At 31.8% G+C, this 18,517-nt stretch overlaps 1 protein-coding gene across 1 annotated transcript in view; it reads left to right on the plus strand.

The window, feature by feature from the left end:
• The window catches only part of PCDH15 (protocadherin related 15), a 1,226,762-nt gene that overhangs the window by 51,547 nt on the left and 1,156,698 nt on the right, over nucleotides 1-18,517 (plus strand). The gene's annotated exons all lie outside the window — the stretch shown is intronic.

Here is an 18,517-nt window from a genome sequence, read left to right on the forward strand (position 1 = left end):
GGGCAGAAGGGCAACTGGAAGGAGAAAGGTTAAAGCTTGCATCACCTCCAGCCCAGGCCCAGGCCCAGAACTGAAACTTTGTTACAAGAAACAAAAACCTGGGCCTCTTCAAATACTTATTAAAAGTCTAAATTGGAAAAGGAGGAAAAAAAAGACTATTAAAAATGGACTGATTTTCTGAAAATGACCTGTGGCTTGAATTTGGATTTCGACTTTGGAAATTTCGAACTGAACTTTTAGTTTAAATCACTTGGAACTCTGAACATCCAAAGTGCGCCCGGAGGAAAAAAGCGGCAAGCTCCAAGCAGCTCGGCTCGGCTCAGTTTGGGCTGGGCTCAGTTTGGCCTGGAAAAGTGAAAAACCTGGAATCCACCCTCCAGCGAACAGGCAGCGGGCAGCGAAAACTGCAACTTCATGGTCAACAAAACCGTCTGCGGAGCCTGAAACTACGAAAGAAAGCCACGTGGTAAGATCAGCGTGAAACAAACCAACATCTGAACTTTAAAAGTTTACAAAAGCCATGTGGTGAGATCAGCGTGGGACAAATTAATCTAAACTATGGTTTTAGGTGTAGAAAATTAGTGGGTAGTAATATTTCACTCATAGTTGGTGATGGGATAACTTTTAGTTAGTTAGTGGTTAAAAAATTAAAAATAAAAGGGAGGTAATACAGTTTAACATCTAATTTCTACCCACCTGCATCTTTGTCTTAGTCATTTTCTTTATAATTTAAATGTGTTTTGTTGTCTTTCAAAGTTAATATTTTCAATTGCAAAATGTTTTACTGTGTATTTTAATGTACTTAGCCTGTTTTTAAAATGTATGTTATGCATGTATGCTAAAGTGCTTGTGTATAAAAAAGGTATAGGAACATGAAGTTCCCCCAATATAGTTTAAAAGTATAGGAACATGAAAGTTCCAAAATAGTGCTTGGTAAAAAAGCATTAATAGAATTTTAGGTTACAGGTGTAAAGTATATTTTGCAAAAATATGTTTTTGAAAAGGGCTGGTATATTAATTTTCACTCTATTACGTTGGTGCATAAAAATATTAAGAAAAGGAGGAAATGTGGGTGTACCTATTTAAGACCCTAGACCCACCCACTTCTGGGAGGGGTCTTGGGAACCGGAAAGTAGGTGTAACCTTACCTGCTAGACCCTCCCACACCTGGGAGGGGTCTGGGAAATGTTATATAAGGCTTGGACCAAGGGATTCGGCCCTTTTGTCTTTTGCCTTTTGGCCCTGCTGGGCTCTCTGAGGAAGATGGCTGAAAGAGAATAAGACGCAGGGCAAGCCTAAAATGGCTGCACGCTTGAAAGGTTATGAGATAGGCCACACACCTGTGGTGGTCAGGGCATGAATAAAGATGATTCTTCCTGAAGCCTGCCTGTGAGTGAGTCTTGATTACGCCGACTACCTGGGCCTGGAACTTGCCAGCTGGATGGGGGATGAAGCCACGTGGCTGGGGCCTAAGCACAAAGGCCTCCATCCATTGCCATCCAGCCCCATCGTTAATTATTTCATGCTACAATATGCAATTACTGCATCTACCACAACCAAGGACTTTCCACCAACAGGCCTATATCTTACTTCCAATCTACCTCATTATTCTTTGTATCTACACTACCTAGCCTTAAGAATACATTGCTATTCAGGATCAAGAGATTTATATAATTTGCTACTGTCTATTCTATTGTTTCTCTGTATATTACAATAGACTAGGACAATCAGTCTTGTTTCTTTCTCTGGTTAGTATAGCCTAAGAAGATAATTCTGTTCCATACTAGCTACAGCAAACTCTAAGATTTTGTCTTACAGCTCTACATCATTCATCAATAATATCTATCATTGCTTTATTTACATATCCTGGTTGTCATGCTAAGTAATAAAATGAACATATATTTGAATATATTTTAATATTTATTTATTTATTTATTTATTTATTTATTATTTTTGGACCACACCAGTGTTGCTCAAGAATTACTCCTGGCTATGCACTCAGAAATCGCTCCTGGCTTGCGGGACCATATGGGTCACCAGGGAATCCAACCGAGGTCCCTTCTAGGTCAGCTGTGTGCAAGGCAGACACCCTAAGAATTGTGCCACTGCTCCAGCTCCTGATTATATATATATATATTTTTTTTTTGAAATAATGCTTTTCTCTTTAAGATTACATGCCAAAATGTAGATTCACTCATCAAATAATACTTTATATAAAAAAGAGTAAATTAGCACTTCCTTAATCACAGTTGACTTTAGAAGCCCTATCAACTAGAAATAGCAGCAATAATGCACATTTTAAATGAGAACAGCAACTATTTCGTCTTATTTACTTTCTAATCCATAAAATTGATTGCATCACAGAACTCCTGCAAACATTTTGTTGAATAAATTACTAAAAGTTCTGCATGAAGTTAAAATTAATGAGGCCATTGAGTGAAGCTATTCCTTGTATCAAAATATAAAAAGCAGAAATGTGTGTTAGGCTAGCTTTATAAAATATTAAACTTTAGAAGAAAAGACATATTTTAAAATTGATTTAAAGTCAAATCTTATGATGCCTTGTTTTAGGTAGGTCGGTATGAGAAGCTACATCAAATCTCTCTGAGAATATTTCTTAATATGATGTAACTAAATTATTATTGTATAAGTTTTCATAGGTTTTAGATTTTATGTGATTTTTCTTTATAGAGTTGGTTTATAAAAATACATTTATAATATGTTCAACACAATTTTAAATACATATTGTGTTGTTTGTTGTAAAAATATTTGTCCTTACCAAAATAATATCTGCTTGGGTATACTTTTATAGTGAAAGTGAGATGACATATTTTATATGTAATTCATGGCAATTTTATCAATTTTTGGGGGATTGGTTTTTGGTACATACCCAGTGATGCTCAGGGGTTACTACTGACTATGCGCTCAGAAATTGCTCTTGGCTTGGGGGACCATATGGGATGCCAGGGATTGAACCACAGTCAGCCCTAGTGTGGGCAAGGCAGATGCCTTACCGCTTGCACCACTGCTCGATCCCCAATTTTATTAATCTTTTAAGAAAATAATAGAATACTGCTTTCATAGGACCTTTACATTACATTCTAGAACATCTATACCAAGAACATGTATATATGTTATATATATGTAATATATGTATATTAATTTAAAAGAATGAATGAATGCCAATATTAATTGCAGCATCATTGACAGTAGCTAAGATCTGGAGAAAACCCAAATGCCCAACAACAAATGAATCAAACACAGAGTGCAATATTAATTACTCAGAGATATTGGATATTGTAATTTGCAGCAACTTTCATGGAACTGGAGGAATTTATGCTAAATAAAGAAGTCTGAAAGGATTACAAACTAATTTATATTTGGAATATAGCCTAACATATATGGTGTGTAAAGAAAACAATTAAGGGATTAGAACATTCCCATGGAAACAACTTTGAGGTTATCAACAGAATTCTGAGTTAAAAATGTAAAGGTATTTTATGAGACCTTTGGATAATGCATCTCGACATTCTACCAGTGAGTGTTGTATAGTAGTATTGTGAGCTTAATGCAATATTAATTCCTATATAAAATATTTAAAAATATAAGTAACATAGGAAATGATGGAGGGTCTTTAGCACTTTACTGACTGGAGATATTGCTCAAATGGCTGAAACACATGCCTTATACATGCTGGACACAAACCTCAATCCTTGGCACTACTGGCCACCAGTCAAGAACCACTAGCTTTGGCAATGGTGAGAATGACCTGCTTTTGTGATATTGGTGGCTTCCAGCACTACTAGGATGAACACTATCCCATAACAAGACCCAAACACTGAATGCCTGGACCTCAGCAGCCATTTACGTTCATATTTCTGGATATCATCTGCATGTTCCCCTAAGCACTCCGTAGGAGACCTTCCCCATTATCCAAAAAAGTAGGTTTCCAGTTATATTATTTTAACTGTATTGAACACTAATAATGAAAACTACTAGAAATTAGATAAGAATATTTAATAGTTTGCTATCATATACTAATTCTACTTTCTCCTGATGATAAAAATAGAATAGCAATAAAGATGGGAATAACAAAAATTGTTCGTCAAATCATAGCTATAATGTTATTTGTACCATTTTTCTGGTAATAGACTCTTATATTCGTCCTCTAATTTGTGTGTGCGTATTGTTGTTGTGGTTTTGTTTTTGGGACCATCCAAAAGTGCTCAGAACTTAGTTCTGGTTCTGGACTCAGGAATTATTCCTGGTGGTAAAAAATGGAGAACATATGGAATGCTGGACACTGATCCCAGTTGGATATGTGCAAGCCAAGCACCCTACACTCTGTACTCCAGTCCCTGGATTTCTACCCTTGATAAAGTTTCACATGTTTTTTACTATATAATTATATTAAACTTTTTTTTTTGTTTTGGGGCCACACCTGGTGACGCTCAGGGGTTATTCCTGGCTATCCACTCAGAAATAGCTCCTGGATTGGGGGACCATATGGGATGCCAGTGGATCGAACCGTGGTTCCTCCTAGGCTAGCACGTGCAATGCTGAGGCCTTACAGCTTGTGTCACTGCTCAGGTCCACATATTAAACTTTTTACTAACTTCTATTTTTATAGCCTTTATATCCTTCATACACATAGTATGTCTTTGTCAATTTATAACTATGTTGCTTTGGAAGTTTAATTTCCCTCCATCCTATGAGTTTTATTTACATACTATATTTATTGCACAGAAAATCAATTTCTTAGTATCATTTTAAACTTGATATTTTGGTCAGTAGAAATTTTCATTACCTGGTAAAGAGTTATCGGGCTGCAGTTATTGATATGCACAATTCATGTGATCACAAAAATAATCACTCACAAATTTGATCACTCACAAAAATTATAAAATTATTCCTCTCCAGATTACATGATAAATGATTTTGTTAAACCTTCTTTTAAGTTGCAGTCACAAAACAGTAAATAAAAATATGATGAATCTTACCATCTAGTCTAGTATTACTAAAAAGAACTTATTACTTATAACCCTACTCCTTTCTGATATACTTTAAAATTATATTCAATAAGTACCATGGTAGAAACTTTTACAACAATATAATTTGTAGATTATCCAAATATTGAAAGAAAAAATTGTTTTTTTTTGTAGTATCAAAGGAAACACTTGATGTTGCTATTAAAAATAAATATTACTCATTTCTTTCTTTTAGCAATATTCTTTTTCAATTCTTGGCAGCTGAGTCTGTTAAAGAAGTACACATAGAATGTAGAGAAGCCAAGTAATTTAGAAAAGTAGATGGTTATTTATAGTATTAACATTAAGAATAGTATATTTTTCAGGGAGATAAAATGTAAGAAGCTGGAAACTTGAGATTTAAAATTGCTTAATAGTTTATTATTCTGAATTTCTAGAAAACAAACCAATAAGAAATAATGAGGTCATTTTACTATCATTTTGGAAAAAAAAGACAGAACTACTAAAATCAATAATTTACAAAATTGTGGCATAGAAACATCATGTTATATAAAATCATTCATGTATTCTGATATAACAAACTCCTTGACTGAAAATAGATTTTTTTTTTATTTTCTCAAAGTATTAGTTGTAGTTCTAGATAGAAAGTTAGATAATATTCCGGATAAGGCACTTGCTTTGCATGTGTCTGACCTGGGTTTCATCCTGGGAATCCTATATGTTACAAGGAGTATTCCCTCTTTTCAGAGCCCAGCGGTAACCACTAAGCATTTCTTGGTATGGCTTCAACCTCACTCTAATCCTCTACCCTAAAAAAGTAGCAATTCCTAGGTCATATTTTCTAATTTTTTTGTTCTTAAAGTAATTGAGATTGCTCAGCGCACATTTTTTATCAACTGTAAAGAATAATTTTAATTAGATGAAGCATAGTAACTGTAAATAGTAGCAATTAATTGACCAAATCTACTACCTATGCATTTTATTCATATTATTTATATATTTTATATTAATAGGTAAAAGTTTCTATAGAGATGATTTAGATTGTCTCAGTAACATGAAGAACAGGACAGGGTTTTCCTGTTAGTTATCAGAAACAAAATTCACATTTCTAGTTACCTGAATCAGAGCTTAGCTAACCATAATAATTTTATATGCTCATTTTTACCACAATATTTTTGAACGTATAAGGTTGCTGCCTGTATGAACTATAAAGTATATCAATTACGTCCTGAAATCTTAATTAGTAATTTGTTCATCTTATTACTCTTAGTTTTGTCAATGTTTACTTAACCAAGAAGTTAATCACCTAAATTTTTTTAATTTAGATGTAAGATATGTTTAAGACATTATTCCAGATGAAGTCAGTATGCTTACTGGCACTGATAATAGGCTGCTATAAAATGAGTTAAGGGTTTAGGAAAATCCTTGAAGATTTATTTCTCTCTTAATTGCTACCTCATTTCCAGAAGTTAACAAATTGTCATCTTGGTTTCCTGGAGAGAAGGAAGAGATTTTACTTAATTACTTCTCCCTCTGTTCTTTCTGCTTTGGAAAGCAAGTGACTAAAGATGATAAAAGACTGAAGCTAATGTCTGAAGGACTAGGATCCACTAATTCTTCTAGTGATTTGCTCTAAACCTCTGTGTTTAGAAAACAGTTGTTAAATTTAATACACTTCATTCTTTCACGGATGCTTGTATTAACAAAAGAAGTAGGTTCTTTTAAACACACACACACACACACACACACACACTTTCTGAGATAACTGAGCAAAGATAAAGCAAAATAACTATTTTCTTGCATTCTTTGGAAGAGCTTGGAAATTGCTGTTAGTCGTTAACTTATGAAAACTTTTGGCCATTAAAAATCTAAAGGGAGACATGAGGCTAAGATGAATTCATTGGATATTAAGGATCCTGAACGTGCCATGGAAACAAATATTATAAAATACATTAATACCTTAAGATATCTCACATAACAAAAATTTTTATAGACAAATGCAGAAAACTAAATGTTCCCCATTTTAGAACATACAGTTTATTAAATTGTTTTAGACTTATTAAAATAAATAGGCCAGTTTCTTAGTTAGATAAATTTTATGTATTTTTCTTTCCCCCTTTTTCTTAACAAAATTCATTATAATTTATGTGTTTAATTTATGATAAAATTTCTTAGTGTTCATACAGGTTATTTTTATTATGATAAGCAAAATAAAATATGGTAATATGGTTGTCATGATATTAAAGAATAGTACTAATGCACAGCAGCTCCACTTTATGTTATCTCTGGTCTAATTTTCATCACCCATCCTTATCACTACTTTTTGCTAGCAGTTACAGCAATTCAAGGTGGATGTCTTGTCAATTTTATATACTGTTTTGTCTGTTTTATGCAAAGAAATGAGATAAAAGTATAAACCATGTACAAAATACTGGTCTCTCCATGTCCTCCATAAAACTCGTTATATCTTAGTTTTAGATATTATGACAGGTTCAAACTTTTATATTTTTGTTGCTTTTATTTTTATTTTTTAATAAGAAAATAATATTGTTTTTCATGCTATTATTAGTTATTTTGTCTTCTTTGAAGTATTTATTTAAATCCTCTTATCATTTTAAAATATTTTTGAGCTTGCTATATGATTCTTTATTAGTTCATTGAATATTTTGTACATTAACTTCATAGAGAAAGTATTATGTGCAAATAAATAACTTTCTCAATCAATTAAAATATACTGTTGTTTTGATGTAAGTTTCTTTCTATTGATGGAAAGAAGATTTGAGTTGTGGAGTCACTTGTCTGTTTTTATCTCATTTCCCTTGCTGTTGGAATGAATTCTTGGAGCTATTTGTAGGTCCAATGTCAAGTATTATATGGCCATGTCTATATGTATGCCTTTTAATAGTTTTATGTCTTGTATCCAAACATTTCATCTTTTTAAATTTAATGTTTGTGTATTATGTATGCTTTTCGTAGTATATTTAGACCTGTGTCTTTCTTATTCTAACATGTGATATTTTAACTATTTTTATTTTAAAGTATCGCTCAAAAGGAGGCAACATGGACGCCAGAGAGATAGCACAGCGGAAGGGCATTTGCCTTGCACACAGCTGACCCAGGACAGACATAGGTTCAATTCCCAACATACCATATGGTCCCCCGAGCCTGCCAGGAGCAATTTCTGAAGTGCAGAGCCAGAAAACATCTGATGTGGACCAAAAACCAAAAAAAAAAAAAAGGAAACACAGCTCCTATTTTTTTCCTCATGATTTTTATTTCTAAGGTGTCCATGGTTTGAAATAATTACTATGATTGTTCAGTTTTTTTTTTATTAACGACACATTTGAATTTTGTTAGGAACTGCTATAAATCTATATATTACTTTGGTCTTATATATTTAATGTTATTTTTAACCCCTAGAACATCTTCCTATGTTTTTATTTTTATTTCTGTAATTCATAATTCTCAATGTAAAAATTATTCTATACTCGGTTAAGTTTATTGCCAAATATTTATTCTCTTTGTTGATGGATTTTATTGGGCTATATTCAAGCACTGTTCAGGACTTAATTCTGGTTCTAATAAGGAACCATTCTGGTGATGCTTGGGGACCATATGTGATGCTAGGCATGAACCTGGGTCAGCTGCATGCAAGGCAAGGACCTTATCTAAATGCATTAGCTCTCTGAAACTATTTAAATATTTTTGATTAGTAGAACTATTTAAGTATTTTTGATTAGTAGAAAATGGGTTGATTTTCTGATTTATCATTCTGCTTTGAATACAACTGACTGGGTTTCAATTCCTATTACTGTGTATGGTCCCTAAAACCCACCAGTACTGATCACCATGTGCAGACCCAGCAGTAATCTCTGAGCACCACCAGATGTGGCCCCAAAACAAAAGTAGAAAACAAACAAATAAACAAACAAAAAACTTAACTTCTAAGAATAGGAATGACTTCTTAAAATGCTAACACTTTGGACAGCCTTTAAACATTAATAAGACAGTTCTTTTAACACTAATTATAAATAATTACTTTCATGAATTTATGCCCCTTTCATAAATGTACCTTAAAAATAAATATATAAACATATGACCAAAAAATGGTGGGCAATTCAAACATTTACCCCTGCTTCCAGAATATGTTCACACAAATAATTATATGATAATAAATTATTGATAATACATTATAATTATTGAAATACAATTTATAAAGATGGTATTGCAATTAACTGTTTACATTGAATGCCAACCATGACATTATATATTTACTTTAAAAATCACATTTCTTGGAAATAAAAATGCAGTTCTATAAAATCTTTTCATACATATTTCGCAGATAATAATGCAATGGAGTCTCCTTGGTAAACCAGTGATATATTTTGGGAAGCAATAAGTTGTAATGAAGAGAGCAGTTTTGTGTGAGAGTCAGGAGACTCAAATTCTAATGCTGCCTTTACTATGAAACTGCCAGGCCATCTTTCAATTTTCTAATCTCTCTAGGTAGCCATTTCCTCTTCTATAAAATAATTAGATTATCTCCAAGATTTATTCCAGCTGGGAGTTTTAGTAGCTCTATGATTTTTGATTCAAAGGCACATTTGTTTCTGACAAATCATAAATAACTTTGTTGCTGCTTTATAGCTTACAAACTTAGAACCCAATTTTCTGCTAGCTTGAAATTAAATGTAGCTTGATGCCAATGTCATTATCAAATTGAATGCAGTGAAACTGAGATATCATGATACAAAAAATAATAGGTAAACATATACTCTAATAATTGTGTTATACTTCTTTAGGCTAACATCTGTATAATTTATTCTCAACTGACATCATTATTTTATTTTTATCTTTTTGATAATAATTTCTTTATATAAGCACCATGGTTACAAAGACGTTTTTAGTTGGGTTTCAGTCATTGAATCTACACCACCCTTGATCCATTTAACTCTTCTATCACCAATGTTCCCCATCTTTCTTATCCCCCACACTCCCAGCTTGTATTCCAAACAGACATTCTATGTCTCTCTCTCTCATCATCATCATGGTTGTAGTTAGTGCAGGTATTTCTGAGCTCAAAGCTTGATGTCATGGGCTTGCAGCCATGTAAGCACATATGCATTTGTCAATGGAACATTCTCCTGTAATTGACAAACATAATACATATAGATTAGTATTTTGTTGTGAATTTTATATTGCATTATGTCTACCTTACTCCTCTAAAGTTAGAAAGCTGAAGATATGAGAGGCGTATTTTTTGTAGCTCTACAATTTTTGGTTTATAACTGGTAATTAGATTTATATATAGATTTTGGTCACTGATATCTGTTATTTTTAATGTGAGTTATTCACATAACTGATCATCATATTGACCTTTAATATCACTTTATATAAGTATTTGCCTACATTGTAAAAGCTCTTAAAGTATCAAATCTTTATTATTTTCTTAAGTCAGTTTTTACTTATGTGTGTAATTTGATTAACTTCATTTTATTTTTGCCTTATTCCAATTCCTTAAACATTTTGATTTTCTTCATATCTTCTGCTTACCTGTTTGTAATTGATATAATACTATACTAAATACATTTTATTTATATATTTAAACATGTATTATAAATAAAGTGTTGTTTTTGCATCACTTTAATTTGGATATATCATATAAACTTGTGCTGTTTAATTATCTTACATAGGATAAATTTACATGTAATTTTCTTCTAGTTTTACTTCTCACCTCTATAATTTTATTTTTTGTTTACCTGGTTTCTTTATTTCAATAATTATTTTATTACCCTACATATATTAAAACAAAGCATCTAATATCCAATTGCAATTAATAATTAAATATAAAGATTTTCATGAAAACCAAGAAGCATAATTTGCTAAGCATAATTAGTGAGCCATAGATTTATATATATTTTAATTTACAAAATCCAAACAACATACAAATAAATTATAAAAGAAAGCAGTTTAGTTATGAGCTTATAATTATTCTCCTCTGAAAATATGTGCCTTTTAGGTTAAGTGAAATCCAGATAAAAATTTAGGTAAACACACTAAAACAGTTTGGGTTCATTTAGAAATACAACATCTAAAGAGTTTAAATATCAGTTCTTACATTCATAGATGGCAATGCTTTTCAAAAATACATGAAATCTTCTCTAATTTTTATTGATACTTATATAAAATTTTTCTTAGTTAATCAAATATTAATATAAGAAAATATGTGTTTAGATTAAACATAATTTTCTATTCACATTAGCCTCACTCTGTTAAGTAATATGAGTTCATTGTGCACTACATTTGAATAAATCAGATATATAATTTTCTAAATTTATATCCAGTTTGTAGAGGCATCTTATTGTTTTTGCTCAGGACTTATCATTGGCTTTTATTCAGGGACCATTTCTGACAATACTCAAGTAATCAAACCAAGAAAGCTGTATGCAAAAACAAGCACTCATCTATGATCTTTTATACCTAAATCATTTGTGTATTCATGGTCTTCAACTATTTTTACAAAATTATTTTTGTCACATCTATGCAATTTCCATAAAATCTATAAAACCATTTTTCTGAATCTTGAAAATCCAGCTAATAATACCTAATAATGTTATCCTCATGTATTCATTTACCAAACTACTGTAAACTTTAATTTCAATTAAATATTAATAATATATACTATCATGGAGCCAGAGAGATAGCATGGAAGTAGAGCTTTTGCCTTGCATGCAGAAGGATGGTGGTTCAAATTCTGGCATCCTATATGGTCCCCCTGAGCCTGCCAGGAGCGATTTCTGAGCGTAGAGCCAGGAGTAACCCCTGAGTGCAGCAGGGTGTGACTCAAAACCAATATATATATATATATATATATATATATATATATATATATATATATATATATATATATATATATATATATATATGTTTTGATAATTATCATAATGACCTTCACTCATCCATAATACTTCTTGATCACCTAATAATTAACTAAAGTGTCTGAAATTAATTTAATAATACTGACTTTATCTTTATGAAAGCTTTGTAATTAGCCATAGCTTTAATTTTACTATTAATCTAACACCTCTATTTTTAAAATATTTTATCAATTTTTCCTAAAATATCTTTCCTTTAAGAAATTTTCCAGTGATATAAGTAGATTTTAAACTCCAGGAGAGTTTTTTTTTTTTTTATGATGGTTCACACATATAAATGTGTTGCAAATGCTTAGTTAAACAGTTTTGAGACTAAAACATTTTATAGGAAACTTAAGACTCTCAAGTATGCATTTTGCTTTGACTTTTTATATATATATTCTGGAAGCATTTTTATTATAGAAACACTCTTTAGTTTATAGCTTATATAGACGTATTGACAATTTGTATAAAAGACAGAAAAATGTATAACATTTTGGGAAATGACACTGTAGTAAAGTATGCTTTCCCTTTGGGGTGTGGAATAAAGGAAGTCTGTAGAAGATAAACAACTTTTAATAGTCACACATGTTTTTCTATTTAGCCTACATATTCTAACTTCAGTTTCTGATCTTGACCTTGTGTAGAAGTTCAAGCAATGGTACAGGGTGTAAGACACTTGCCATGCATGTGGCCATTCTGGGTTCAATCCTCAGCACCATCTATATACTCCTGACCACTGCCAGGAGTGACCTGTAAAGAGATCAGAGCAAACTCTGAGTAGAACTAGAGATGATGAAGAGGAGGGGTGAGCAAGGTAGAACATGGGAGGAAGAAAAAAGTCTCATTTAGAAACCAGTGACTAAATGTAGCTTTGTAGGTGTGAGGCAAGGATCTGATCACCAACTGTAACCAAATTCAGTTCATCTAGCTCTGCTGTTTGTTACAGAAAGAATCCACATTCTGAAGTGTGATGACATGCCCAAGTTTTAGGAAATTAAGCTCCCTGAACATCACAAATGAATAGATAAACATCATGACTAGTAGTTTGATTCTCTTCCTGTGAACCTGTATGTAAGCACAATCTTAATGTTTCTAAGCATCATCATCAGAATTTACAAGAGTATATACAATTGCTGGTCACACAACATCAGAAGAAGAAAAAGCTGAGTGTGGGTGGAGAGATAGAGAAATCCCATGGTTTCTGCTATATGAGCACATTTTTATTTCACTTTCTAATAAACATATTGATTACTTCTTATTCATATAGTACAATTAATGTTTGGAGAAGGTCTTTAAAATGTTGTGCTCAGTATGGTTTCCTGAACATAATTACACAGACTGAGCAAAATAAAATCATAAATAAATAAATAAATAAATAAAATCATGATAATTAAATTGTTCTATGAACAAAATAAAGCTGTTATTGTATTGAACAAATATTTCATCTAGGACAAATTAGATTTGATTAGAAGAAATTTTAAATTGGGCACACTGAAGGTTTATCGACTTATGAAAGTCTTTATTTATCATTGTAGTTGTAAACTTGTAGTTTATTTAGGAAAATTATATGAATGTCTTCAAAAATATAAAAATACATCATTATACTTTTACCATTGAACCACTTCTTAGCTCAAACTAGGTTATATGTAGTTAATTAAATATTGTATGTGCTTAAATTTAGAATATTAGTAATAAAATATTGTATGTGCTTAATTAATAAATAACTCAAATCTAGCCACTGCTAATTAAATATTCTTTATAGGGGGGCGGAGAGATAGCACAGCGGTAAGGCGTTTGTCTTAAACGATGGAGCATGGTGGTTCCAATCCCAGCATCCCATATGATTCCCTGAGCTTGCCAGGAGCGATTTCTGAGCATAGAGCCAGGAGTAACCCCTGAGGGCTACCGGGTGTGACCCAAAAACAAAAAGAATAAGAAAAACTTTTGTAAATGTTGCAAGATTTTCTATAAAAATGAATATAAATTCAGAGAAACTTTGGGGCTGGGTGTAAGTAAAAAGAATAGGTTGTTTGCCTTGTATATAACCTACCACAGTTGATTCCTGGAACCAGAGGTTATCCACTTAATACTGCCAGTAGAGAACACATGCAAAGAGCAGCAGAAAGAACTGAAAACAGATGGGCATGGCCCCAAATCTTTCCCCCCCAATTTTTAAAAACAATTAAATAAAGATATATTTTACATACAGATAAGCATGTTAAACTTATCATGCATTTATACACTTAGGAATTTAGTTAATATTTTTTGGTGAAAGGTACTGAACTCAGCGTATGACAAGGCACATAATCTCCTGCTGAGCTTCATACCCAGCTGAAAATTTTACTTAGTTTACTTAGTTTATTTAGGAAAATTTATAAAATTTTAATTATTATTGATATATATTTTTCAACTTTGTCTCTTATTATTACATATTAATGTTAATGATGGAGACATAAGATGGTCATGAGAATATACTCGTGATAATTATTTAGAATATTTTTGGAATAATCATTCAAGAAAATATGACTTTTTAAAATATCAATACTGAAATGTTATGATGGTAATGAGGGTGAAAAACATGAGAACTACATATAGAACAGTTTCTGCTAAACTGTAGAAATAATGTGTCCAAAGGAATAGTATAAAGACCTGTGAGAATGATAGAGAATAAGGCACTATATTTGAAACTGAAATACCAATTGGAAAAGGGGGACAGTAAACTACAATTGCTTTAATATTTTGTGGGTCATTTGTGGGAACACTTAAAAATTCTCAGATGATACTCCAAGATCAATGCTCTGGATACATTGTGTTGTCATGGATCAACACAGGGACTTCTGAATGTAAGATCTTCATGCACTTTCTCTACCCACTATGCACCCAACTTTCATGACCCTATTTTAATGCTATAAATGACTTTTATTTGGAAAAGTGTCTTATTTATTTAGGCTTACTTTATATTAAAAGCATTGTTTTAGGACTTAAGGGCTAAGAAACATACAAGTTAAAATGAGGCATAAGTTGTGTTGCTCTATGCTTTAAATATATTTATGTTGATTATATTATATAATACATATTATATATTATGCTTACTTTCTTAACTTATATCCATAACTCAATGTATATCACAAAGGTAATACTGGATATTGACATGAAGAAAGAACAAAAGGTCTGGCGGTGTCCATTTACATAATCAACGAATCTCTTCACTTATTGCAAATACTATTTGCAAACAACATTTAGCTTTTACAGCTTATAATTTGTAAGATTTTACAAGTTCCATATAACCTAAATTATAGTTAAAATAAATAGATTAATGGACATGTAGAAAATAAATCATTATTCTAGGATACTATTATACATATGAGTTTTTGTTTGTTTGCTTATTTTGTTTAGATGACACACAAGGCAGTACACTAAGGAGTTACCCTTGTTTCAGAGCCCAGAAATTGTTCTTGGCAGGCTTAGGGGACCACTTGGAATGCAGGAGATCGAACCCAGGTCCGTCCCAGGTCATCTATGTGCAAATAAATGCCCTACCACTGTGCTATTGCTCCAGACCCAATGCTTTGATTTTTACAGTGCACATACCATTGGGCAGAATAATTGCAAGTATTCTCATAGAATTTTATATAGGATCAGAATATAAACTAGACTGCTGAACAGAAGAGAAATTATGCATAAGAGCTTGAAATCTGTTGTTTCAGCAGTTATTATGCCAACATCATATATGCTACCCTGAACACACCCAGAAGAAAATCTGTGCTTGCTTCATATTTAATTGAGCCAGTTTTTTCCAGTTTCTAATCTAGTTTATTTTTAATAATATTTTTTATTTAAACACCTTGCTTACAAACATGATTGTGGTTGTGTTTTATGCCAGCATCACGTTTGCTTTTCTGAGCTTTGCCAGGAGTAAACCAGGAACAAGTTTAGAGGACGAGTGGTGGCTTCCGACCACTCAACCTTAAAATAAAATTAAGTGCATTGGCAATCTGATAAAAACCTGGAGAACATATCTTCATTATTTTCTTTCTCATGGGGAGGCTCTTCCTTGTGACAACTAGAAAAAGGCTATCCATATGTGGGATGTTAGAGATACAGTCTGGGGCCTCATGTATGCAAAGCATACATTTACCTCTGAACTATGCTTTTCTCTTCCTTCCTTCCTTCCTTCCTTCCTTCCTTCCTTCCTTCCTTCCTTCCTTCCTTCCTTCCTTCCTTCCTTCCTTCCTTCCTTCCTTCCTTCCTTCCTTCCTTCCTTCTTTCTTTCTTTCTTTCTTTCTTTTTCTTCCTTCCTTCCTTCCTTCCTTCCTTCCTTCCTTCCTTCCTTCCTTCCTTCCTTCCTTCCTTCCTTCCTTCCTTCCTTCCTTCCTTCCTTCCTTCCTTCCTTCCTTCCTTCCTTTCTTTCTTTCTTTCTTTCTTTCTTTCTTTCTTTCTTTCTTTCTTTCTTTCTTCCTTCCTTCCTTCCTTCCTTCCTTCCTTCCTTCCTTCCTTCCTTCCTTCCTTCCTTCCTTCCTTCCTTTCTTTCTTTCTTTCTTTCTTTCTTTCTTTCTTTCTTTCTTTCTTTCTTTCTTTCTTTCTTTCTTTCTTCCTTTCTTTCTTTCTTTCTTTCTTTCTTCTTTCTTTCTTTCTTTCTTTCTTTCTTTCTTTCTTTCTTTCTTTCTTTCTTTCTTTCTTTCTTTCTTTCTTTCTTTCTTTCTTTCTTTCTTTCTTTCTTTCTTTCTTTCTTTCTTTCTTTCTTTCTTTCTTTCTTTTTCTCTCTCTTTCTTTCTTTCCACTTGGATTTACTATATTGTAAATAATAAATTTTCAAATACTGTACCAACTTAATTTCAATCATCAGGTCCCTCCCTGACTTTGTAAACTAAAAGAAAAGATATAATAACAAATTAAAAAATATCAAAGTTTATAAAAGTTTTAGAATTTCTGATTTTTATATTTCTAAGTAGCCTCACAGACCCCATCAACATGTCTAAAATATTGTTTTAGGGACCTATGTTATTTCCAGTCTACCTCATAGTTGGATATCATTCATGCCTCAACTTATTTGGCATTATCAGGGTTATAGGCCAGGGACAAGTTTTATCGCTATTAGAAATCTTTCTTTCCCTTGTGTATATATACCAGAGATGACTGAAAATATCTCGTATTTGTCCTTCCCTTGACTTTACTGTTGGCCCCATGCTACTATAGATTAGATGAGTTAGTATTTTTAAAGCTGCATGGTATTCCATTGTGTATATATCACAATATCTTTATATTTTATCTGTCTTTTTTGAGAAGTTAAATTTAATAATATTTAGAATTTATGAAAAGAACTTTGCTCAAGCAGATAAACTTTAGAGTTTTGTCATAGTTTCTTTCTTCCTGTTTATTTTTTACACTTCAGTCTTTAATTTCTTACACCTCAATGTTCAAAAAACTAGTTTTTGAGCCCTATCTGTCTTACCCTAAATTATAATTAGAATACACTTACAGTTTGAAATATATTTATATCTATACTTCTCAATTAATTTTATCAGAATAAATTTATACATTGGAAAGCTTGCCCCCAAAGCCATTGTAAAATTTTAGTGGTTTGCAGATGTAAAATAAAACAAAAAAATATGGAAGACTATATTTTTGCTCAGTTTGTGTTTAAGATGAAATTTAATAATTTTGAAAGTGTATTATTCTCTTTGGGAAAATACAAATGAAAGTGATTTTTGTGGGCAATAGAACAGCAGGTAGACTGTTTGCCTTGCCCATTGCTGACCCAGGTTCAATTCCAGGCATCCCAAATAGTCATCCTCTGAGCCTACTAGGAGTAATTTCTAGTACAGAGCCAGGAGTAACCCCTGATTGCTATCAGGCATGACCAAAAAACAAATAAACATAAAGGAGGTTATGAAGGTTATGATTCTTGGATGTGTGAGAGATTTATTGATAAGAATTTCCATACCAGAACTACATCTGTAATAAAATAAGAGTACATTTTTATATTAGAATTTTTCTTTTAAATTTGGAATATTGGTGATGGGAATGTTGCACTGGTGAAGGAGGGTGTTCTTTACATGACTGAAACTCAAGTACATTCATATTTGTAATCAAGGTGTTTAAATAAAGATATTAATAAAAAAAACTTTTCTAGGAAGCATGTTAAATTATATAGTTTAATGCAAATTTTTCTATAGATATTTATCTATGTATATGCTACATATACTACAAACATATAGATATCTATACTATCAATTAGGCCACAGATAACAATTATTTTTATTTTTAAATTTATGTATACTGCTTAATGAGAATATAAATTCAATAATATAATTACAGTATTAATATGAGTAATAGAATGATTAGACTATAATTATATAATATGAACCATTTGACTGTAATCTTTAATGTGAATGTCAAAGAAAAATAATTTTCTTTTGACTTTACATTATTTGGACATTTTTAAATAAGAATCAATGCATTTTATTGAATGCCTTTCAGCATTTTTCTAAGATGTTTCTTAATATTTTTATATATTAATATTTCTGTTTACAAATCATGCTTTTATGTATTGAGCATCAAGTATATATTGTGTTTCTCATAATTTAATTTTATGATTATGTTTAACCAGTA

Source organism: Suncus etruscus, chromosome 17, assembly GCF_024139225.1.
Source record: "Suncus etruscus isolate mSunEtr1 chromosome 17, mSunEtr1.pri.cur, whole genome shotgun sequence".
In the NCBI taxonomy this organism is placed as follows: Eukaryota; Metazoa; Chordata; class Mammalia; order Eulipotyphla; family Soricidae; genus Suncus; species Suncus etruscus.